The 24,954-nt window shown below is 46.1% G+C and overlaps 1 non-coding gene across 1 annotated transcript; it reads left to right on the top strand.

Moving 5' to 3' along the window:
• Nucleotides 1-18,621: 18,621 nt before the first annotated feature.
• LOC115803040 (U6 spliceosomal RNA) lies at nt 18,622-18,728 on the top strand. The gene has a single exon (XR_004023668.1). It is a non-coding gene; the product is annotated as a U6 spliceosomal RNA (small nuclear RNA).
• Nucleotides 18,729-24,954: the final 6,226 nt, after the last annotated feature.

Below are 24,954 nucleotides of genomic sequence, written 5' to 3'. Positions count from 1 at the left end.
GTCAGCAGGAGAATGCTCACAAAGTCAACTTCAGGGACCAGCAAAACTAGAGGCTTGTGATCCCTGCGTTTGCGGTGCGTCTCCTTCCTTCCGTGACTCTTTCTACTGTTACTCCTTCGTCTTTTCTCTTTAGTCTCTTCTCGACCCTCACCCCCGCCTCTGTACATCTAGTCCACTGTTTTCTCTCTGCACCCGTACCCTCCAGCCTGCCCCCCTCCCAGGGCACCCGGCCGCTCTGCCTTCCCAGGCAGGCGCTCCGGCCTTTCCTGCTCCTCTAGCCACCATCTGGCCTTGGGCTTTCGGCCTCCAAGAATCGGCCGGCAAGATGCGGGAGGAGAGGCGCTCGTAAGCAGCTGGGCGAAACCCGGGAGTCGCCGGGAAGCCGGCTCTCCTCCAGCGGCCGCCGCTGCCGGCTCCGGTCCTCACGCTCTGCTCCTGGCTGGGCCCGCCTCGCAGAACTAGGGGCTGAGCTAAGAGGCATCAGATACTACTTTGTTATTTTTCCTCCCAAGAGTAGTCTGTGGGGAAGGAGTGGGGCATACAGGCAGTTCAGAAACTCGAGTGTTGGCTACGGGATAAGTGTTCCCCTAACTGCAGCGATCTGCCTGCCGGAGGGCGAGCCCTAGCGTGCGGGGCCAGGGCGACAGATGCGGGGGAGAGAGAGCGAGCACGAGCGCGAGCAGCGAGGGGGGTGACACACACACACACAGAGAAAGACAGTGAGAGAGAGGGAGCGAACAAGCGAGAGATTGCGAGCATAATCATTGTGCAGCCGTCTCGTTACCTCTGCGCAGCGACATTGGCGTCCACCACGCCGACATTCCGGACCCAGGACCTGACCGAATCCATCTCGGCGCCCAGCGATTTCTCTTTCAGAGCTGGTCCTCTTCCTAAAGTATCTTGGATCCCAAACATTTAAAAAGTCTGATCTACTGTCGCTTTAAAAATGAGTTACAACGCTGTCCTCACTGTTCCCAACGTTGTCACCAAACCGTCTCCTCCAAAGCAATCCAGGAAGAGGGATCAAGTGCCGAAGTTTGAGTCTCTCTGGTGAAAAAAAAATTTAAAAAGATAACCCGTCCTTTGCTTCCACGCGTGAGGTGCGGACTGATGTAGTTAAAGTTTGGGTTATATCCTCCTCAAGTTCAGATCTGCCGCCTCAGGCCCTCCGCCCTAGGTCTCTCGCATCCTTCCAGTGGCAGCGCTGCCTCAAGAAAGTGATCACAATTTTGAAGCATCACCTGTTCTGGGAGAAACAGGAGGAGATCGATGTCTGCCTAATCTCTCCCCTTCCTCCTGGTCCCCCACCCCCCCCCTCCCTGCTCCTCCCCACCGCTCCAATTTAGAAAAAAAAAAAAAAATCCCCAACAGTATCAGTTGTGAAAGGAAGGGGAAGACCCGGAGCCGAGAGGAGGAGGTGGCTGCGAGCGCTGCGGAGCCGGGCTACAGCCGCTCGCCTGCCCCATGAATGGGTTACTACGGCCCGGGCCGCGGAAGGCGGAGCCGCGGCCCGATAAGGAGCCTCATTTGCATGGACGCTCGGGATTGGCCGGCGCTGGGCAGGCCCGGCCGACGTCCTCTGGCGGCGCGCGCCCCGCTCGGCGTTGCCTGGAGTCCGGGAGGTGAAAGGGGACAGAAAGCTGCGGGCCCTGGGTCTTAGCCCGAACCCCATGTGCGCGCGTGAGATGAGGGCCCGCAAATCCTGCACTGAAGCGGGGTAGCCCGGCCCTGCCGGCTGGTACGCGCCGGCTCAGTCTGGTCGCGGGAGCGGGAGGCTTCCATGGATCCTGCCTCTCAGATTTTTGTAGCCTGCGGGAGGCGTATTCATTCCCGGGGCTTGGGTTCTGTGTGCAGGTTTGTGAAGAAGCGGAGTGTGACCGCATGTACTTATGTTTGGTGCAAACGTTCCCGAGAGCAGCCCAGTTTCCCTGGACGGCTCTCCCAAGTCTCCTGGAGTTACTTGGTGACACTCAGGTTTTGTGTGCGGTTTACAAGTTGAGAGACAAGGATATATGAATGAAGGCGGGGGTGGGGACGAACAAGGCTCAAGTGCTATTCAAATAAACAGAGTGGCGGGGGAAACGGTCAAAGAGCTAAGGAAAATACGCCCGGGCGGACGCGAGCGGGAGTTGCACCCGTGCAGATGAGAGGTTGCTGACAGATCGTGGCAGGCTGAGTGCTAGAGCTGCCCTGCCTTGTCCCGGGAGCCCCCTCCTGTCCCCAGTACCCCTACCCCCCGCCCAGTTCCCGAAACCCGGGGGAGCCAGCAGAGGAGCTGCTGGGAGGCAGCGGGAGAGTCGCGGAAACTTTGCCCAAGGCGCGCGGTCGCCGCGGTGCTGGCCGCGGGCTGATGATGGCCGGGAGACGGCTGCAGCTCCGCTAAACAGCTGAAACTCTAGGCGGCTTTTTAACTACGCCGGGCGGCTCGCAGTGCCTATTAAAACTCCTCCTGGCTGGGTGTTATTTTCTTGCTTCTCCTTTTGTATTCTGATCTGCGCATAGATCTGCTACTGAAATCTAGAACACCAGCGCGAAAACAGATTTGAAGACAATGAATGCAAATCTGTGCTCAAAGACCATCTGCCGTGGAGGAGACAAATCAGCTGTTCCGCAGTTCGAGCGACTGTGCCCGAGCCTCCCGGCCTCATTACCGAGAGGGCCTTGGCGAAAGCCTGGATTTCATTGAGGAGACTTTCCCCCCCACTTAGGACTCAAATTTGAGTGTGAATTGACTCCCGACCAGATCCCATAGGTGTGTAGGTGAGCGCTCACAAATGAACTGCGAGAGTTTGCCGCTAGAGGACACAGCGCCTTGCAACTCGTTTGCCTGGGCAGACAGGAAGCTCGCACTTTCAGAAATGCCGCTCTCCTGAGAAAGGGACGGATCCGCGCCTCCACTCTACCCCTGGGGCAAACCGCGACCTGACTGCGGGGACGGATAGCGCTCAGGAAGCTCATGTCTTTACTGCGGAGATTCTCTTGAAAACCGATGGGGAGGAGGAGAGGGTGCCCTGACCCTCTTTACACAAACCCGGATCCTGGGATTGGGGAGGTTGATGGTGGGGGTAGAGGGCGTAGAGACCGTGAAGTCCCCGCCTCTGGGTTGTGTAGACTGTGGCACCCCGACTCCACGGCTCTGGATTGGCCTCATTGGACAAGAGGGGCAGAGGGAGCCATAAGGGCAACTGGGCATAAGGATATGGAACGGGACTGTTGTAAAAGCCAAGTAAGATAGTTGTCCAAAGAAGGAAGAAGGAGGGTGGGAGAAAAATTGGTAGGATGAAACTTACTACCTTGTTTCAACTAGGCAATTCTCTATTGTATGCAGATTTTACCGGTAATTTCAGTCCCTGCAAAAACTAACCGCCCGGAGCCTTCTACCCCGGCCCCACGCTCTTTGTAAATCTCTCTGAACCTCAAGTAACCACCTACCCCCATCCTCATCCTCGGGCTGTGCCCGGCGGAGCCAATGGGCTCCTTGGCGGAGAGTGCTGAACAGCCCGTGAACCCCTCAAGACGTGTCGAGGAGCCCGGCGATTTTTGTTTTTCAGGGGGCCTCTGACCTGCAGCATCTCGTACTAGGAGAGGTACGGGGCGCAGCCCCGAGGGGCCGCGAGGCAGCCGTGGGCCCGGGCCTGGCCCGGACCGTCTTCCCCTCGGGCCCGTGTTGGCTGGGGTTAAAGGGCAGACCCGGGGTCGAGGACACTGGCTCTCCTCTCCCGCAACAGCTGCTACCCAAACTTATGCCCCTCAGGAAGCGAATGAATGGGTTCTTTCTCCCGGGTCCCTGCTGCCCGCCCCAGACCAGACCCACCGAACCCCACCTCCCAGAGAGGAGTTCAGAGGCCGTGGTGCTCTGCCGGGTGGCAGTTTAAAACACCGTGGCCCCGTAACTATGACCTGGGTGTAGCGGGGAGCCGCACTGCTCCTCGCGGGCTCGACTACCGCACTGGGCGATCGGGGCGAACGGCCGCCAAGATGCCGCGGGCCCTGTGGGCTTCGAGCCGCGGACGCCGAAGTTCCCTCCAGGCTGGGACGGAGTTCCCTGGCTAGCGCCGGGAGGGGGGTAGAGGGGGCCAGGAATGGGGGAGCAGCCTTGGGCCCCGCAAGGCGGCGCTTCGGCCTTGGCAGAACAGGTAGCGTCTCTGCCCCCCGAGTTGGGTTTAATTAGCTTCGTGTGGGTATTCGGGAGGGGTGGGTGCACAGTCGGCCACGCGCGCCTTGGAGGAACGCGGTTTAGCGACGGAGTGAGCGTCGGTGGCTGCGCCTGGAGAGTCTCTCGCCTCTCTCTCGCCTCCGGCGACCCCCGAACAAACCTTTTCGAACACACCACACAAAACCCGCCCTGAGCCGCACGGGGGCCCGATAGGCGCAGCTGCGGCCCGGGGAAAGCCCGGCCCGGCGGGGGTGAGGCGCCCGCGCGCGCCTCCCGGGCTCCGGCCCGCCAGCTTCGTTCCGCCCCTGGCCGGGGTCGAGAAAATCCGAGATGAACATTATTTAAATGCTTCCTGACCATCTAGTTACATAAAACCGAGGCGGGGGTGGTGTTATTCCGTCTTTTACCCTGTCCCCTCCTTTGTTCGCTCTTCCCAATGAACCCCCGGGTATTTTCCCCCGTTCATGTTTCACATCTGCATCTCGGTGCGCTATGTTCAATGTCCTCCCGACTGGCTGTAAGGCCCATTTCCCCAGTCTCTCCGTCCAGTCTCCTGGGCGCCGCGTCTCTCCTCCGGGTCAGAGGTTCGAGCTTTTTCTTAGAAAATTGCTCTCTGGGCCTAGTTCTCGTCCATCATGGCCCTGAGGTGAAATCGGAGGTGTGAGAACGCTTCCCTCCCACAGCCCGACCTCCACCCCCAGCCCCAGACACACACGCGGCGCCTGGGTCTAAGCAACCCGACGGACAGAGCCTGACTAGTACCCAGGGAATGAGATCCACAGGGACAGTCGGTCTGGGTTTGATAAATGAAATAAGTAGCACGTCTTCGGACGTGAATTTTCAAATTTGTTTGTTTTAGTTGGCACCTTTGATTTTTATTTGTCCGAGTAGAAATAGTTTTGTCACCATCTCAGAACCCTGACGAATATTTAGCTCACAGTGCTTCGTGAAATAATTTTTTTAAATATCCAACTCTCCTCCCTCCCACTTCAAATTTCAACTTTACATCAGTGAAATATCCAAATCCACTAACTCCATTCCAAATGTCTTACTGAAATTGGACTTGAATGCTCCATAAATGAGAATTTCCGGGGACGGTGGAGGGGGGCGGAGAAACTACGGTATTCACAAATGTACTACAAATATTTCACGAGGACTCCACCATCCATACCGAACAGAGCCCTTTTAGGACAATTTAGTAAGAATTTAGATCCTCTTCCTGATTTGCTTTTACATACTGAAGGCGATTTTACATACTGAAGAGCTACAGAAATACGGAGGCGTCGAAAAACACTTTCTAGACCCACGATGTGCCACCCAGGCCGGTCAAAATGGACGGAGGGAGCCAGAGTTGGTTCTATCCTAACAACCGACAACTCCAGAATATCTCTTCCTCCTCTCTCTCCTCTTTTTCTTCCTCTTCTTTTCTCTCCCGCTCCCTCTCCCCCCTTAGAAATACCCATCCCTCCCATTTCCTTGTTCCGGGAATGCCGAGCGAGCGAGGGAGCCGAGGCAGAGATGCGGGAAGGTCAAGAGAACAAATGTTTGGAGCGGCGGCCGCGTTTGGGCGTTCGGAGCGTGGACATCGGAGCAGAGCCCGCGGTGTGTGTGTGTGTTGGGGGACAGGTGATCCGTAGGGAGAGCAGTGTTGGTGCGGCCTCCACGCCCACCTGGGGACCTGATTTCCTGGGTGCGTTGGGTGGCGTGCTCGTCAAGCCCCGGGTTTGGGCTGTGCTGGGGTAAACCGGCCGGTTGCAGTCCCTTCCAGGAAGCTGCACACCAAGGCGGTGGCATCTCCGTCACCGCGGTGTTAAGGCGCAGCGGTCCAGGGGCGAATTGACCCTCACTAAGAGGCCCAATCGAGCAAGTGTCCACGCAGAATAGGGCTGAGAGGAAGGCACAAACGAACGGAGGCAGGACGTTTACCCAACACTGCCTGGGATCCAGGCAGTGCCACGCACTTTCTCACCCTTAAACTTGACAGCCACACTTGAACTGGGACCTATTTGCCCCCATTTTACAGTTGAATGAAATGAGGATGGGAGATGACAAGCAGCATCTCAGTTGATAAGTAGGGAACAAAGACCCCTGCAGGTGTCCCACTTCCAAGGCAACACAATGGCGAGCAATTTAAGGCCTTTAAACAGAAAAAGTTCAATGTGACTCCTCCCCGCCGTTTTTCGGTTTCTCAGCTCAGTTGAGGGGAAGATAACTGACGAGCTCCTCCGAAGTGCCCCCCTCTTTTCCTAGTGGTCCCCGCCCCGCCCCGCCCCCCCGCCCGGCCAGCCGGCAAGGGAAAGCCCCCGAGACCCGCCAGCTCCCTCCCCGCTCGCTGCGGAGGTGTGAACGATGTGTTGATTATTCACATTTTTGCCGAGCGTACACTCCGCCGCAGCCGGCGGCGCCACATTTCGCACGTACACGCACGTACACGCGCGCTCCGCGGCCCCGCGCTCTGCGCGCAGGGGCATCGTGCCCCCCACCCCAAGGACACCCTCCTTGGCTAGGGGAGGGGTGACAATAGGGTCCCACCCTCCCTTGCACAGGTTGCCTCTTCCTCCAAGCCCCAGAAACACAGTCTTGGCTTCCAGATCCAACTTTCTTCTCCATAATACACTTGCCTTCCCAACTCCCCCTCCTGGATTATGTGGGGGGAGGCGGGAATGGGTACAGCTACAGATATGGCACCAGCTAGAATATCATTCCATTGGGCACCTGGCTACCTCCTCCTCCAGCACACAGACTCCACCGTCACCTCGACGCATACCACACACCTTGGCGACAAGAGAGAAAATCGGGAAAACGCACTTGAGTAAAAGGCATGCTTTCACGTTGTCCTTAACGGTGTAAACTGGACTTCTAGCTCTGGGATCTCCTCAAACACGGCCCAAGGCCTAGAAATTCCATTTCTGGCTGATGGGAACCCACCTCCGCACCTCCAGGGAGCCGGACAAGCTTTTCAGGGTGGGAGGGTCCAGGGGTCAGGAAACCTCAGAACCGGCTGGGAAAACAGCTAGCTTGCCGGGCTGTGTGGCTCCGTCCCACTCTCGAAGGGGGCGACAGAAATTCCACTTACTCTGGCTTCTCGGAGGAGACCAGGCAGGGGTCGCGGTGCTTGAGGTGTCCCGCGCGGGAACAGTCTCGAGGGCCCGGAAGCGCTTCGAGCAGTATTTTGGGCAATGCCGGTCGCGCCCTATAGGGGGCGCTGGACTAAAGGCCGTAAAACACTCGCAACTGCCGCACTTTCTGCAGCTCTGACGCGGGGCAAGTTGGAGCGCACCCGTGGTTCCTACAGGGCGGGGCAGCGTGAAGGAGAAACCTTTCCGGCTTTGGTGTCCTCAGACCCAGGTTAGAGCCACTCATTTACTGATGAGGTCTTGGGCATTTGATCTGACTTGTCGGAGCCTCAGTTTCCTAATGGGTAAAATGGGGGTGTTATTCCTTTGAGCCACAGTTTCCTGATTGGTAAAATGGGGATATTTATTCCCCCAGAGCTTCACTTGCCTTATGGACAAGAAGACAGCTTCGGTGAAAATATCCGGCACGTAGTAGGTGTACAATAAACGCCGGTTTCCCTTCACCATCTGCTTCTGTAAAATGAGCAGGATGATGTTGGCTTATTGTACGTCACTAGGTCCTGTGAGTCCCCTATGGGGATGGTTTCCTCCCACCACCCCACCCCACGCCACCCCGCCTGTGAGCTCCTTGAGCAGGAATTCTGACTTGCTTGTCTTAGCTCCTTGGCCTGCAAGGGCTGGTTCCCGCAGTGTGAGCTCAGTATTATTATTTTTTTTTTTAACATGGAATTTCTCTAGGCAAGTGCTTTGGAACCTATTTGGTGCCCACAGAGGACATGGAAGGCACCCGATGGAGGTGCTTTCCCGGGGAGGGTCTGGGACTTCCTAGGAGTCTGCGATGGGGGCCCAGCGCTGCCTTTTCCCGCCGCAGTGGACTGATCGCACCCAGAATGCGAGCGCGGTTGGCTCTGAGGCTGCTGCAGGTGGGCAGGCGTGCTGGGATCGCGGAAACCCCCAGAGAATTGAGGAAACTCGCGAGGCGTTCTGGAAAGGTCCTCCCGTTGATGCGGCAAACACCAGTTGATTGGTGGGTCACAGGGGAACCGGGAGCTCCTCCCCGCGCTGCGCCCTCCGCGGGGCACGCGGCTCTCCAGGCACTGCGTGCGGTCTCCGTGTCCGCAGAGCTGAACCCCCGGAGCAGCGCTTTCCAGAATCGGCGTTCAGCGAAGCTGGGCAGGGAAACCAAGGGGCGAAAGAAACCAGACGCAGTGAGCCTGGAGGTGGCAGAAAAGGAGGCTGGGGGCCCGGGGGAAGAGAGAGGTTCCAAAATTTTATATTCCATAGGACTAAAGCCTCCTAGAAGCTCCTTTTTAATTGCAACTTTTAGGCAAAAGCACTGCATGTTCAATGCAGAAAAATATGTATGGAAACAAACAAAACAACAACAGAAGACATAACCACCCCTAATGACACTAACAAAAAACGGTTGTTAATATTTGAGTGGGTTTTTTCTCAACCTTTCTTGCTTATTTCTATATGCTGATTTGTAACTTTTCTTTTCACTTAACATAGCATATTTTTCCATACCACTGAATATTTTCCTACAGTAACGTTTAATATTGGCATTCTATTTCATTATCCAGAAAAGAGACATTATAAATTGTTTAACCAATTGCTATTGTTGAATATGTAAGTTATTTCTAATTTTTCACCATTATAAATAACACTGTGATGAACATCTTTGTAGTTGTTGCTTTTCACATACTATAATTCCTTCCTTGAGATAAAGTCTTAGAAGTAAACTTGCAAAATCAAGGGCTATGCATTTTTCTTAAGCCTTGTTACAGATTGATAAATTGTCCTCTGGAAAGACAATATTTACTCTCTCCCTGCCCCCACCCTCAATTTTCCTCAATCTTGGAAGTTATTTTCTTGTTTTAAAATTTTGTCAATTTGTTGGATTGGAAATGTCTTTTGATATTTAAAAATTTTTTTTAATTAATTAATTTAATTTATTTATTTTTGGCTGTGTTGGGTCTTCGTTGCTGCACGCGGGCTTTCTCTAGTTGCGGCGAGCGGGGCCTACTCTTCACTGAGGTGTGCACGATTCTCATTGCGGTGACTTCTCTTGTTGCAGAGCACAGGCTCTAGGCACACAGGCTTCAGTAGTTGTGACGTGTGAGCTCAGTAGTTTTGGCTTGCAGGCTCTAGAGCTCAGCCTTAATAGTTGTGGCGCCTGGGCTTAGTTGCTCCGCAGCATGTGGGATCTTCCCAGACCAGCGCTTGAACTGTTGTCCACTGCATTGGCAGGCTGATTCGTAACCACTGCGCCACCAGGGAGGCCCTGATATTTTTATTTGAAATTTATTTGTATTTTATGAATTTCCAGTAAGGAGAAATTGTTTTTCATTCTTCTTCTTTTTTTTTGGCCATTGTACATTTTGGGGGAGTTGCAAGTTCTTATTTTATTAGGATATTACATTTTAAGTTATCATATATGTTACAAATATTTCCCCAATCTTTGTTTGCCCTTCATTTTATTTATGGTAATTTTTTGGTGGCAGATATAGATGTATTTAAAATTTTTTAATCTCTAAGTAACAAAATAACAGTGGTTTAAGTGATAAAGACACTTAATTATCTGACATAACAAGAAGTCTGGGGGTAGATGGCCCCAAGTTAGGGGTACCACTCACTAATGCCATTAACTACCTGGTTCTTTTGCTCTTCATCCCTTTGTCCTTTGCATGCTGAGTTTTTTGTTTTTTTACATCTTGATTGGATTATAATTGCTTTACAATGTTGTGTTAGTTTCTGCCATACAACAAAGTGAATCCGCTGTAGGTATACCTATATCCCCTCCCTCTTGAGCCTCCCTCTCACCCTCCCCTTCCCACCCCTCTAGGTGGTCACAAAGCACTGAGCTGATCTCCCTGTGTTATACAGCAGCTTCCCACTAGCTATCTATTTTACACATGGTAGTGTATATATGTCAACGCTACTCTCTCAATTTGTCCCACCCTCCCCATCCCCCTCTGTGTCCACAAGGCCATTCTCTACATCTGCATCTCTATTCCTGCCCTGCCTCTAGGTTCATCAGTGTCTCATGGTGGTGAGATTGTTGATGTAGCTGCAGACACCATAGCACAAATTCAAGGCAGGAAGCAAGAGGAACAGAGGTACCAGAAGATTCTGTCCCTTTGTATAACTAAGTAAAAGCTTTTCCTGAAACATCCCTTATGTCTCCTTTGCTATAATTAAGTTAATGGATATCCATAGTCAGATAGGTAGCTGAGAAGGCAAGTACCCACTTTTCCATCCTCTATGTGATAGGCCTCAGAGCTGGGGACTGAAAATGGCAGTGGGATTAGGCAATCAATAGAGCCCACCATAAAAAAGTGTCTTTAAATCATATGTAGTTAAATCCACCCATCTTTTCCATTATAACATCCTCCTTTTGTGTCATTCTCAAGTAATCCTTCCCCATTCTAAAATAACTTAAATATTAACATATTTTCTTATGATTTCTTTTTCCATTAAAATTTTTTCCCTCAGTAAGTAGATTTGTTTGTTGTGGTCTTGGTTCCACTTTCAACAGTAAGCACCAAAGTCTTAGAAGACTAATTTAAATAGAAGGTTAGTTATAGATACATTTAAATATTTAATTCACTCATTATTTTATTCAAAACATCTTTGCTATTTATATATCAACTACATGCCATCTGGAATTTATTTTGGTTATGTTATGAGGTGGAAATCAAAATTCTGTCACCAAATTGTTAGTTGTACCAATAGCACTTATTACATAATCTATCATTTCCCCTAAAATGTGAAATGTCACTATATTTTTTAATAAACATTAAGATTTTTAAACTGAAACTGGAAATGTATGAGATATTTAGAAACTAGGAAAACCACATGCTCCTCAGTTTATTGTTTTCCTTTATGTCCTACAGTGCAACTTTATAGTATTCTTCATATAGGTCTAGCAAAAAATTTGTTCAAATTATTCCTAGGTAATCTTTGAATACAAATATTTATATATTTATAATTCCTAACTGATTAGTGTTGAAATCTAAGGAAGTTGTTTATTTATTATGCAATCAGTCATCTTACTTACTCCCTATAAGTTGTTTAGTTTTTTAACTGATTCAGTAGACTTTCCAAATAGACAATTACATCACCTATTCATGGTCTCTTTCCTTCTGGTAAATATACCTGATTTATTTTACTTGTCTTGTTGCATTGGCTAGGTCCTCAAATACAATGGCAAATGGTAGAAGGAGAGAAACCTTGTCTTGTACCTGACTATTACAGGTACTTTTGTAATATGTCATTATTAAATTAAGTATTGTGTCAGATATTATAAAATAAGTATTTCTTTTAGGTTACTAAGAGTTTCCATCACAAATATATGTTGAACTATATCAAATACCTTTTTAGCACTTTGTAGGACTATCATAAAACTTTTCTCTTCTTTTTATTATTGTGACTACTTATATTAATACATTTAATAATGTTGGCTTGTCCTTGTATTTCTATAATAAACCCAACAGGGTCAATCATTTATTCATTCATTACAAATTTATCAAACACTCGCCTTGCTGGAGACACCATGGTAAGGAATGCCAAGTCCACACCCTTGTGGAATTTATATTCCAATAGGAAAGATAGCAGTTGATCTGCAATTTTTTTCCTTGTTAATTTTATCTTTGCCTGTGTGTGATGTATTTGATTGCTTGACACCCATCATTTATTCCCACTTCCTATGCCTTCCTGTCCTGGAGGTTAACTGCTTTGGGGTTCTGTGAGACATTCTTAAGGCCCTGCTTAGAGTCTGCCTCTCCAAATCTTCCAGGGATTTTGCAAGCTCCAAAATGTCCTGTATTAAGTCCCCTTCTGCTTATGATGTTTGGAACAGTTTAAAGTTCTTGCACGTCAGGTTTTGTAAAACCCAGCTATGTAAAAATAATCTCTGTTCTTTCTTATGTTCAGTATTAGCTTAAATAGCATAGAATCTATATATTTCTAAACTAACAGTACTTGCCCATAAGGCATGGAGCTTTTGATAAGTTATATAATTTATTTGATGGTTATTAATTTATTCAAGTTTCTATCTCTCAGTTAATATATTTGAGTAATTTTAATTTTCATAGAAAATAAAAAAATCATTTGTATTTTAAAATGTATAACCATAGAGCTGTACCTAGTTTTCTGATAATTTTCATTTTCTGTATCTGAAATAATTTTTTTTCTCATTTCCACTTGCATATTTGAATTTTGTATTCTGGTTTGTTTTTATTCCTCATGACTATCCCAGCTTACATCAACGGCACACCAAAAACTTGGTATTATCCGATTTTCTAATTTTGGCCAGTCTGATGGACATAAAGTTACATCTCACTGTTGTTTTAATATCCATTTCTTTGATTGCTGGTGGTGGTGAGCATCTCCTCAGATACTTTTCAACCATCTGGGCCCCCTCCAGTTGCTCATTTTCCCACTGGATTCTCAGCCTTGGTGATTGTTGTTGCTAATACTTCTTGCTGCTGCTACTGTTAATGTTGATGATTTACAGGAGTTCCTTGTTTGTTGAGATGTTAATCCATCATCAGTTTTAGATGTTACAAATATTATCTCTGAATCTGTCATTTGTCCTTATTGTCACTATTGTCCTTTTTTGAATAGAAATGCTTCATTTTTATAGAGTCAAATCTATCCATTTTGTGCTTTGGGGTCTTATTTAAGGTCTTTCTGTACCTTGAGATCACAAAGAAATACCACTACACTTTTGGTTAGAGTTTTAGCTTTCCTATTCATGTGTTTTAATCTCTCTTTTTAAAAAAAAATAAAACATGTATTATATACATAATAGTTTGTTCTCCATACCTTTTTGTATGTAAACATAATAGTTTACTTTAAAATAATGAGCTTATAATATACATATTGTTTTGCTCTGTACCTTTAACAAATCTTTTATTATTGTGCAATGTTTTTTTGTATGCATTATCTTTTTTTTTAATAGATCTTTATTGGAGTATGATTGCTTCACAATACTGTGTTAGTTTCTGTTGTACACCAAAGTGAATCAGCCATATGCATACATATGTCCCCATATCCCCTCCCTCTTGAGCCTCCCTCCCATCCTCCCTATCCCATCCCTCTAGGTCATCGCAAAGCACCGAGCTGATCTCCCTGTGCTATGCTGCTGCTTCCCACTAGCTAACTGTTTTACATTCAGTAGTGTATATATGTCGATGCTACTCTCACTTCACCCCAGCTTCCCCCTCCCACCCCGTGTCCTCAAGTCCATTCTCTATGCCTACATCTTTATTCCTGCCCTGCCACTAGGTTCATCAGTACCATTTTTTTTTTCAGATTCCATATACATGCGTTAGTATACGATATTTGTTTTTCTCTTTCTGACTTACTTCACTCTGTCTGACAATCTCTAGGTCCATCCACCTCACTACAAATAAGTCAATTTCGTTTCTTTTTATGGCTGAGTAATATTCCATTGTATATATATGCCACACCTTCTTTATCCATTCATCTGTCAATGGACATTTAGGTTGGTTCCAAGTCTTGGCTATTGTAAATAATGCTGCCATGAACAATGTGGTACATGTCTCTTTGAATTATGCTTTTCTCAGGTTATATGCCCAGTAGTGGGATTGCTGGGTCATATGGTAGTTCTATTTTTAGTTTTTTAAGGAAGCTCCATACTGTTCTCCATAGGGGCTGTATCAATTTACATTCCCACCAACAGTGCAAGAGGGTTCCCTTTTCTCCACACCCTCTCCAGCATTTGTTGTTTGTAGATTTTCTGATGATGCCCATTCTAACTGGTGTGAGGTGATACCTCATTGTAGTTTTGATTGGAATTTCTCTAATAATGAGTGATGTTGAGCACCTTTTCATGTGCCTCTTGGCCATCTGTATGTCTTCCTTGGTTAAATGTCTATTTAGGTCTTCTGCCCATTTTTTAACTGGATCGTTTGGTTTTTGTTTATATTGAGCTCCAAGAGCTGTTTGTATATTTTGGAGATTAATCCTTTCTCTGTTGTTTCATTTGCAAATATTTTCTCCCATTCTGAAGGCTGTCTTTGTGTCTTATTTATGGTTTCCTTTGCTGTGCAAAAGCTTTTAAGTCCCATTCGTTTATTATTTTTTTTTCCATTCGTTTATTTTTGTTTTTATTTCCATTACTCTAGGAGGTGGGTCAAAAAAGATCTTGCTGTGGTTTATGTCTAAGAGTGTTTTTCCTATGTTTTCCTCTAAGAGTTTTATAGTGTCTGGTTTTACATTTAGGTCTTTAATCCATTTGGAGTTTATTTTGTGTATGGTGTTAAGTAGTGTTCTAATTTCATTCTTTTACATGTAGCTGTCCAGTTTTCCCAGCACCACTTATTGAAGAGGCTGTCTTTTCTCCATTGTATGTTCTTTCATCCTTTGTTGTAAATTAGTGACCATATGTGCCTGGGTTTATCTCTAGACATTCTCTCCTGTACCATTGATCTATATTTATGTTTTTGTGCCAGTACCATATTGTCTTGATTACTGTAGCTTTGTGGTATAGTTTAAAGTTGGAGAGCATGATTCCTCCAACTCCGTTTTTCTTTCTCAAGATTGCTGTGGCTATTCGGGGTCTTTTGTGTTTCCATACAAATTGTAAAAATTTTTGTTCTAATTCCGTGAAGAATGCCATTGGTACTTTGATAGGGATTGCATTGAATCTGTAGATTGCTTTGGGGTAGTCATTTTCACAATATTGATTCTTCCAATCCAAGAACATGATATATTTCTCCATCTGTTTATGTCATCTTTGATTTCTTTCATCAGTGTTTTATAGTTTTCTGAGTACAAGTGTTTTGCCTCCTTAGGCAGGTTTATTCCTAGGTATCTTATTCTTTTTCTTGCAATGGTAAATGGGGTTGTTTCCTTAATTTCTCTTTCTGATAGTTTGTTGTTGCTGTATACGAATGCCAGAGACTTCTGTGCATTAATTTTGTATCCTGTAAACTTACCAAATTCATTGATTAGTTCTAGTAGTTTTCTGGCATCTTTAGGATTTTCTATGTATAGTATCATGTCATCTTCAAACAGTGACAGTTTTACTTCTTCTTTTCCAATTTGTATTTCTTTTTCTTCTCTGATTGCTGTGGCTAGGATTTCCAAAACTATGTTGAATAAGAGTGGTGAGAGTGAACATCCTTGTCTTCTTCCTGAACTTAGTGGAAATGCTTTCAGTTTTTCACCATTGAGTATGATGTTTGCTGTAGGTTTGTCATATATGGTCTTTATTATGTTGAGGTAGGTTCCCTTTATGCCCATTTTCTGGAGAGTTTTTATCATAAATGGGTGTTGAATTTTGTCAAAAGCTTTTTCTGCATCTATTGAGATGATCTTATGATTTTTATTTCTTAATTGGTTAATGTGGTGTATCACATTGATTTATTTGCATATATTGAAGAATCCTTGCATCCCTGGGATAAATCCTACTTGATCATGGTGTATGATCCTTTTAATGTGTTGTTGGATTCTGTTTGCTAGTATTTTGTTGAGGATTTTTGCATCTTTGTTAATCAGTGATATTGGTCTATAATTTTCTTTTTTTGTGATATCTTTTTCTAGTTTTGGTATCAGGGTGATGGTCACTTCATAGAATGAATTTGGGAGTGTTTCTCCCTCTGCAATTTTTTGGAAGAGTTTGAGAAAGATCGATGTTGGCTATTCTCTAAATGTTTGATAGAATTCGCCTGTGAAGCCGTCTTGTCCTGGACTTCCGTTTATTGGAAGATTTTTAAGTATAGTTTCAATTTCATTACTTGTGATAGGTCTGTTTATATTTTCTAATTCTTCCTGGTTCAGTCTTGGAAAACTGTACCTTTCCGAGAATTTGTTCATTTCTTTGTGGTTGTCCATTTTATTGGCATATAGTTGTTTGTAGTAGTCTCTTTTAATCATTTGTATTTCTGCGGTGTCAATTGTGATTTCTCCTTTTTCATTTCTAATTTTATTGATTTGCATCCTCTGCCTTTTTTTCTTGATGAGTCTGGCTAAGGGTTTATCAATTTTGTTCATCTTCTCAAAGAACCAGCTTTTAGTTTTATTGATCTTTGCTATTGTTTTCTTCATTTCTATTTCATTTATATCTGCTCTGATCTTTATGATTTCTTTCCTTCTACGGACTTCAGGTTTTCTTTGTTCTTCTTTCTCTAGTTGTTTTAAGTGTAGGGTTAGATTGTTTATTTGAGATTTTTCTTGTTTTGTGAGGTGAGATTGAATTGCTATAAACTTCCCTCTAGAACTGTTTTTGCTGCATCCCATAGGTTTTGGGTTGTCGTGTTTTCGTTGTCATTTGTTTCAATGTATTTTTTTATTTCTTCTTTGATTTCTTCAGTGATCTCTTGGTTATTTAGTAGCACACTGTTTAGCCTCGATGTATTTGTGTTTTTTACAGGTTTTTTTCCTGTAATTGATTTCCAATCTCATAGCGATGTGGTCAGAAAAGATGTTTGATACGACTTAAATTTTCCGAGGCTTGGTTTGTGACCCAAGATGTGATCTATCCTGGAGATTGCTCCATGTGCACTTGAGAAGAAAATATATTCTGCCACTTTTGGGTGGAATGTCCTATAAATATCAATTAAATCTATCTGGTCTATTGTGTCATTTAAAGCTTGTGTTTCCTTATAAATTTTCTGTTTGGATGATCTGTCCATTTGTGCAAGTGGGGTGTTAAAATCCCCGACTATTATTGTGTTACTGTTGATATCTCCTTTCATGGTCGTTAGCAATTTGCCTTATGTATTGAGGTGCTCCTATGTTGCATGCATAAACATTTATAATTGTTATATCTTCTTCTTGTATTGATCCCTTGATCATTATGTAGTGTCCCTCCTTATCTCTTGTAATAGTTTTTATTTTAAAGTCTGTTTTATCTGATATGAATATTGCTACTCCAGCTTCTTTTGAATCCCATTTTCATGGAATATCTTTTTCCATCCCTTCACTTTCAGTCTGTATGTGTCCCTAGGTCTGAAGTGGGTCTCTTGTAGACAGCATATATATGGGTCTTGTTTTTGTATCCATTCAGCCAGTCTGCGTCTTTTGGTTGGGGCATTTAATCCATTTACATTCAAAGTTATTATCAATATGTATGTTCCTACTACCATTTTCTTAATTGTTTTGGGTTTGTTTTTGTGGGTCTTTTTCTTCTCTTGTGTTTCCCGCCTAGAGAAGTTTCTTTAGCATTTGTTGTAGAGCTGGTTTGGTGGTGCTGAATTCTCTTAGCTTTTGCTTGTCTGAAAAGCTTTTGATTTCTCCATCAAATCTGAATGAGATCCTTGCTGGGTAGAGTAATTTTGGTTGCAGGTTTTTCTCTTTCATCACTTTAAGTATATCCTGCCACTCCCTTCTTGTCTGCAGAGTTTCTGATGAAAAATCAGCTGATAACCTTATGATGATTCCTTTGTATGCTATTTTTTGTTTTTCCCTTGTTGCTTTTAATATTTTTTCTTTGAATTTAATTTTTGTTAGTTTGATTAATATGTGTCTTGGTGTGTTTTTCCTAGGGTTTATCCTGTATGGGACTCTCTGTGCTTCCTGGATTTGGGTGACTATTTCCTTCCCCATGTTAGAGAAGTTTTTGACTATAATCTCTTCAAATATTTTCTCAGACCCTTTCTTTTTTCTTCTTCTTCTGGGACCCGTATAATTCAAATGTTGGTGCATTTAGTGTTGTTCCAGAGGTCTCTGAGATTGTCTTCAATTCTTTTCATTCTTTTTTCTTTATTCTGCTCCTCAGCAGTTATTTCCACCATTTTGCCTTCCAGCTCACTTATTCGTTCTTCTGCCTCAGTTATTCTGTTACTGATTCCTTCTAGTGTATTTTTCATTTCAGTTATTGTGTTGTTCATCTCTGTTTGTTTGTTCTTTAGTTCTTCTAGATCTTTGTTAAACATTTCTTGTATTTTCTCAGTCCGTGCCTCCATTCTATAATCTCTCTTGAGTTTAACTTGCAATGTGGTCTAGATTTTGTTTTCTCCCTTAAGTGAGCCACAAAAATGTGATGGTTACATTGTAACATGGTAAGAAAGAAAATTGTCCCAAATCAGGTTTGGGACAGAACTTCTTTTATGAATGTGATGTAATTACAATTCCTTCTGGGAAATAATTAGCATTCTTGAGCAACTTTTGGATAGCCTTTACTGAGATCATGAGCACCTTCTGAGAAATTGTGCGTCTTGAGAGGAATCTGATAATATTAACTGGCACCGCTGTATTATACCACTGTCCATTTTCTATCAGTTTTCCTGCCAAGAGAAAAGTCTTTGAAGTGACTAGCTCAGGACACTATCCCCTCGTGGCAAATTTGGTATACAACTTTGACATGGACTTGTAATAATTTTTTCCAGAAAAGTTGCTTTAACGACAGTTGGTACAGTGTTCACTTTGGCAGCACATATACTAAAATTGCAATGATACAGAGAAAATTAGCATGGCCCCTGTGCAAGGAGAACAGTTGATACAGTCTTCAGCTCTTCATTTAGATACATTTCCCAGTTGACCAAAGTATTTCTCTGAGTAATTTTTCTGGAAATTATATGTGAATATTATCATTTTACAGTGATATCACTGCCTCTATTACATTTCTGTTTGATAATAATCCCCAAGGGTTGTTTAGAATCATTTCACACAATGTTGACATTAAGTGTTAGCTTCCAGTACATTCTCTACTCTCATTGTGGATGACAGTCATTTAAAAGTGTCATTTTTCCAGTGATTCTACACTGGTTCATCAGATTTCTCGCTCTCTCTTCTTTCCCTCTCTCTTTAACTACAAATTCTCTTTAAATGTCTAAAGACTTTACATAGCCAGTCATTGCTCTTCTGACAAAGGGGTGTCAAGTTAAGGATCCTAGGCAAGCTGCTTCACATTTCTGAGCTTCAGTTTTCCCATCTGTAAGATGTCATAATGATACATTTCAGCTATTTTTGTTATGCTTTCAGATAACAGGAGTCGAGATGGTGTCTTGTATGGACTTTGTTCAGCTCCTCCAGGACTCAGTGAAGAAAGAAGAGAAACTCTTAGAACAATTGTACATTTTACTTTTCTCAATTTAAGCTCCAGTGGTCTATGGAGAATAGGAAGGCAGCTATAGCTGGAGGCCGCTGTACTAAAGAACCTCATTCTTATGTCTGAGAGTTTTGTTTTCATGTTTGTTATGATGAACCATGTTAACTGGGGCAGCGACCTTTAATTTAGGGGCCCCTCTGCCCTCCTGAGGTGCCCACACCATGTTTAGGATACAGCCCCAAACAGATGACTGTTATGAGTGCTGAAGAGGTCCCCTCCCCTGAGAATTTTGCTATGCCCAGTGCATGGTTCTGGGGCACAGATAGAATTGGGAGGTCCCCCATGTCACCTCCAGTCCCTGCTGCTCTGATTTAGGGCACACTGGTGGGGTGACTTCCACTGGTCCCCGGGTAATTTTTCATCTGAAGAAAATGAGTGAAAGGAATGCATAGGAAACACCTGTCGCGGCAGACCCTTCCCTCAATCCGGTCTCACCTGTAATATGTCTTGGAGAAATTCCTTGAAGTTTATAATATGAGAATGACACCTTTCTCTGGTTTCCAGCTATAATGTGTCTTTTTATTACAATATTCTTTTGGCAATTTCAATAGGAATTTGGAGGCTGGGCTCAGAGGACTGGAATCTCTTACTCATGTCTGTATTCCCAGCACCTAGTAAAATATAAGTGTAAAGAATATGTGTATGATGAAGAAGAGATGAATTCAGTGAATTCTGATCATATAACGTACAGTCTAAATCAGGACCCTTTTGAGAATTAAAGGGGACACTGACCAGATGAGTCACCAGATTACCAGGAGTAAAATAAGACTCTTCCCAGCAAACAGGGATATACGGTCACTCTACGCATAGCAGAAATGGGGAAGAAAGAGGAGAAAGAAAGAGGAAAAAGAGAAGGGTGGAAGAATGAGAGAGAAAATAATGTGCTGGGAAACCAACTTTGAGATGGAGACTGGGATGTAGGAAAGTGATTGAAGAATGCTCTTGTCAACAGTGAATGAGGTGGAGTGAGAGAACTAAGATTGGGCAGAGGGAGAAGTTAACCTTGATGAGCCACAGGGAACTTTGAAGCTGAGATGGCCCTTCAGAGATATCCCAGATCAAGGCAAGGAACCTGTGCCGTTTTACTCCAGCATCATCTGGTTAAGGGATATATGCTAACCATGGGAAGGTGGTATGACCTTGGGAGAGGCAGCTTTCTTGCATAAAGGTCAATTCCCTCCCAGGGATGTAGCTGTGGATCTTCACCAGCCAACACGCCCAATTGCTAGGGTGTGCTAGGGCCTAAAGCAGGGTCTGGATAGCTCACCACGGTGGCCACTGCTGTCTACCCCTGGTGCTACTCAATCGCCTCCTTCAGAGAGTAAGTTCCCCCCATCTGGGAAGTTCAGAGGGGATTCAGTCAAACAAGCTGCAGCTGGACCCACAGCCACAGCTGATACTCATCACCTTCCTCTACTACCCAATTCTAGATGCCCCTTGCTCTCAAATAGCACTTCCAGCTGGTCAGGGTGACTTAGACCATCATCCATGAGAAGTTTGAGTCTCCAGTGACCATACCTCTCTCAGGCTGTGGCTGTTGGATGTTTCCGTTTGCCATCAGAATTGGGTACCAGGAGATTCCGCCATTGGATCACTTGTGAGCCAAACACATCCCTCCCTGCTCCCCTTGTGTAACAGCAACCCCCCTTCTCCCAGTGATCAGGGTCAATTACCGCAGGCAGGATGGTGACCCCTTTATTCGGCTGCTGGTCTCTTAGCACAAGGAGCCCCAAATGGCCAAGCAATAGCCACAGCTTAAAGTTTAAAGTTCTGTGGTGAAAGTATTCCCCTTCTGGAGACCAGGACCTCTAGGCACTTACAGTGTCAAGGAAAAGAAGCCTAAGTTCCCTAAGTGGGTCACCAAGAATGAAGAAAACGGGGCTACTTCTACTTCCCTACCATGTTTCTCAGCCTTCTGTGTTCTGTCTGTTGGGAACACAGTACCACATAATAGCATCCGTTAAGGGAGTATGCTAAATCCTGGAAAATGGTACCCCATCTTCATAAGATATCATCTGGAAGCTGGCACATCAATTATTCTATCAGGGCAGCTGTTTCTGGGTGGTGAAATCTATGATTGGGCCAATTGGTCCCCTGCTCATGTGCCCACTGCGCCCCCTCCCTCGTTAGAAAGTGGGTCCCCTGGTCTGATGGGTTGTTTCGCAGGATCCCATGTTGGTGGAGCAGTACTGTGTAAACAGAGTTGTGTTGGCTTCAGCACTACAAGCAGGAAAGGCAAACCCACATCCCAATTATGTGTCCATCTTAGTCAAGATGATTCACAGGTCACTTTACACCAAGTGGTAGGTGTCTATCCAGAGGCTCAGCATTGGTCTATTGCTGGCAGGCTGGACATTGGGCAGTGGCAGTGGTCAATCTTTGTGAGTGGACCCTCATGTAGTTGGGCCCCTGCATTTCTGCCACCATGGCTGTGCTGTTCGTGTGCTCCTTGTCTCAGCATTGTAGTGTCAGAGGTTGGCTGATGACAGCTGACTGAGTCATTATGTTTGCTTGGTTGTTAAGTACCTCTTTCCTGGTAGATGCTGTCTGGTGTGTGTTAGCATGTAACAGAGATCTTCATTCTTCATTCCCACTCCAATGGGTCCAACGACCCAGGACAGAGCTCCATACATTACCAGGCTCCCTTATGCCCTCTCTCTAACAGGGTGGGGGCATGATGACACTTTGGGTGCCCAGGTATCAATGTCAACTTGGAATATGTGTCCAACAGTCCTCCCTAATGTCTGAATTGTCACCTTTCCCCAGGGAACCACTACTGAAATAAATGGCCCTAGATCCCTTTGGAGAAGGACATTGGCAATGATTACAGACTTGCCACGGTGTTGTAGGGCCCATTCTTCTGAGTTTCCTTCCTCTACTTCATTCAGTGGGTTCCAGGCCTGAAAACTGCTCAGGTCTGGAAACGGGGCATGGGATCATGACCTTTATCCAGATGGCTGCCCTCAACCTCCTGACCACCCTTCCTTGCTTCCTATTTATTCTACAGACTGAGTGATACCCCTGTTGGCTGCTCATCTGTCTTGGCCCTCTGGTTGTCTATTGAGGGATTTGGGGGCTGAGTAAGAAAAAGTTATGACCGCAAGGGGACAGTAGCTCACAACGAGCTTGCTTTGGGCAGTGCTTGGATAGGCTGGGGGGTGGGGGGTGCCCCTCACAGCAGGAGACCTTCCAGAGCCAGGGGGCACCATTCAGAGGGGAGGAAGGCAAGAGAACTCACAGGGGAGAAGGGAACCAGAGGGGGCTTAGGTGTCTGGGGGATGTCACTCAGTGGCACGGCAGGGAGTCTCTGGGTCAGGAGAGCTCAAAAGGGCAGCTGTGGCCCCCAGTGTTGTATAGCCCCAGGATTCGTCTTCTCTATGGCTAGCAGATGTGGGGTACATATGTTTTGCAGGGTATGCCAAGCAGGCTCTAAGTAGCTAAAGATCTATTGGGGCTATATTTAAAGCAATTGGATGCTTTAAATTTAAAAATTGGAGCTTGACTCTCGTGGGCTTTTGAGCTATTGGTCTCAGCATGTTATGAAGAAGTGAACAACTTAGTGGCAGTATGCAGGGGTCCTCTTTGGCTCATCGACATAACTCCATGTTCTCTTCGTTATCTCTGTCATCCCCCCGGGTCGGGTCCCCTGGCTGCCACTGTGATTTCGCTTCCATGTACCTCTGATGGCTAAGTGCCCCATTTGGCCTCTACTACTGAAGGATCTTTTCCTCCCCATTGCTACGGAAGCCCAGTCACCTAACAGCAACTCCTGCCATTTGCCCTGACCAGTAGAAAGTCTCAGTGATGCTGACACCCCTCTCGCCAGCTCAGCCAGCTCATTTCTCATTGCTTTGATGAACAGCATGCTTTCCAGGTCCTCCCAGGGCACATGGTGGGCTGGAGAGTTTTCCAGCCTTACGTGGCATGCCCTCTTCACTGAAGCTTTTGATTCTGTCTTCCACAACTGCCCCAAACCATCCTAAGTGTGTTAGTGGTATCTCGCATGATCCCAGAGTCCCAGGGTCCCTGGGTCCTTGCCAAGGTACTAAATCCTGCTGTGTGCCTTCAAATCCACAAACTCTACCCTACTTTGTGTCCCACCCACCTTGATCCAGTGTCCTCAGAACCCATCCTCATATAAACTCTCCTGGCTCTTGCTAGCACATGGTACCTGGGTCCTGCAGCTCCTTCGGGGCACAGTCCATTTCCTCTCTTAGTGGGCCCAGCACTTCCCTGACCGGGTTATGTTGGGACCTGACCTTACTTATTGGCCTGATGGCTAGGAGCGGAGGTGGGGTTAGGTCCTGAGAGGGGCGTATGCTTCCTGGAAGGATTGAGACCTGTGCATTGTCTTCAAGCAGATGGAAGGTGCCAGCCTTTAACAGGAAGGAGTGGCTGCTTCTCTAGGCTCAGGATGTTCAAGGGCCTCTGGGAATTCAGACGTTCAAGTGTAGATGGCACCATCCAATCTCTCAGGGTCCCATTCTTCCTGATCAGGACCCTTGACATCTGGCGCTATGGAACTCATAATTCAGTGCCAGGCTGCTCCTTGGCCTTTTCTGTCTTTGATCTACAGAATATGAGTGTCCCTTTACATGCTGCCAGGGAGGCTCCTGGATTCCACACTGTGAGGCATCCATTGCACCCAGCAATAGTGATCCAATTTTGTAAAACTTATAATTACTACTACCCCGGTTGTTATTGGACTGAATGTCTGTGTCCCTCCCCCCTAAATTTATACATTGAAGCCCTAACCCCCTCCCTCCCCCCACCCCGCAGCATGATGGTATTTGAGGATGAGGCCTTTGGGAAGTACTTGGGTTTAGATGAGGTCATGAGGGTGGAGCCCCCATGATGGGATTAGTGCCCTTGTAAGAAGAGACCCAGGAGTACTCTCCCCTGCCGTGTGGAGGACACAGCAAAAGGCAGCCATCTGCACAGCAGGAACAGGGCCCACCAAGAAACGAATTTGCCAGCACCTTGATCTTGGACATTCCAGCCTCCAGAGCTGTGAAAAATAAATGTCTGCTGTTTAAATCACCCACTCTATGGTACTGTGTGACAGCAGCCTGAGCAGAATAAGACACTGGCTCATCTCAAAGGCCTGAGTTATTTCACCCACCACTATCATTTTCTCCCATCATTTTCTTATATTTCGCTACCAGTAAAAGTTAGCAAGTGCACAACTGCAACATGACAGTGCCTCTCCATACTCACCTGCCACCAATGCTGTGGGCCTCACTGCCAGCCTGCCAGCTGGTGATTTTTCAAGGACTGCTTCCTGGGACCGCTCCCACTGCCAACTGTTATGGGCTGGGTTCTCAGAGTAACAGACCATGAGACTCTAAGATTCATGAGCAAGAGTTCTATTGGGGAGTTGCTCTCAAAACCAAAACCTGTGAAGGAGCAAAGACAGTAGAACTGGTTGGGAGGGAGAAACTGATCTGTCTCAAGGAGCCCTGAAGCTTGGAGAACCAGGTCCTCAGACAGCCCTGCAGAGTGGAGTCTGCACACACGCCACATCCTTCTGCTGCCCCGGCAGGAGCTCTGAGTCAGTGGCATTTGGAGGCAGTGGTTCTATGAAGGTGAGACCCACTGGGAGCCCTTCATCTGGGAGGATGGCAAAGACACCCTGCTCC

This window comes from Delphinapterus leucas, chromosome 6 (genome assembly GCF_059928025.1).
Source record: "Delphinapterus leucas isolate spDelLeu-1000000601 "Yukka" chromosome 6, BTC_Dleu_Yukka2, whole genome shotgun sequence".
In the NCBI taxonomy this organism is placed as follows: domain Eukaryota; kingdom Metazoa; phylum Chordata; class Mammalia; order Artiodactyla; family Monodontidae; genus Delphinapterus; species Delphinapterus leucas.
Note: the sequence above shows the minus strand (reverse complement) of the source record. Positions and strands in the feature narration are given on the sequence as shown.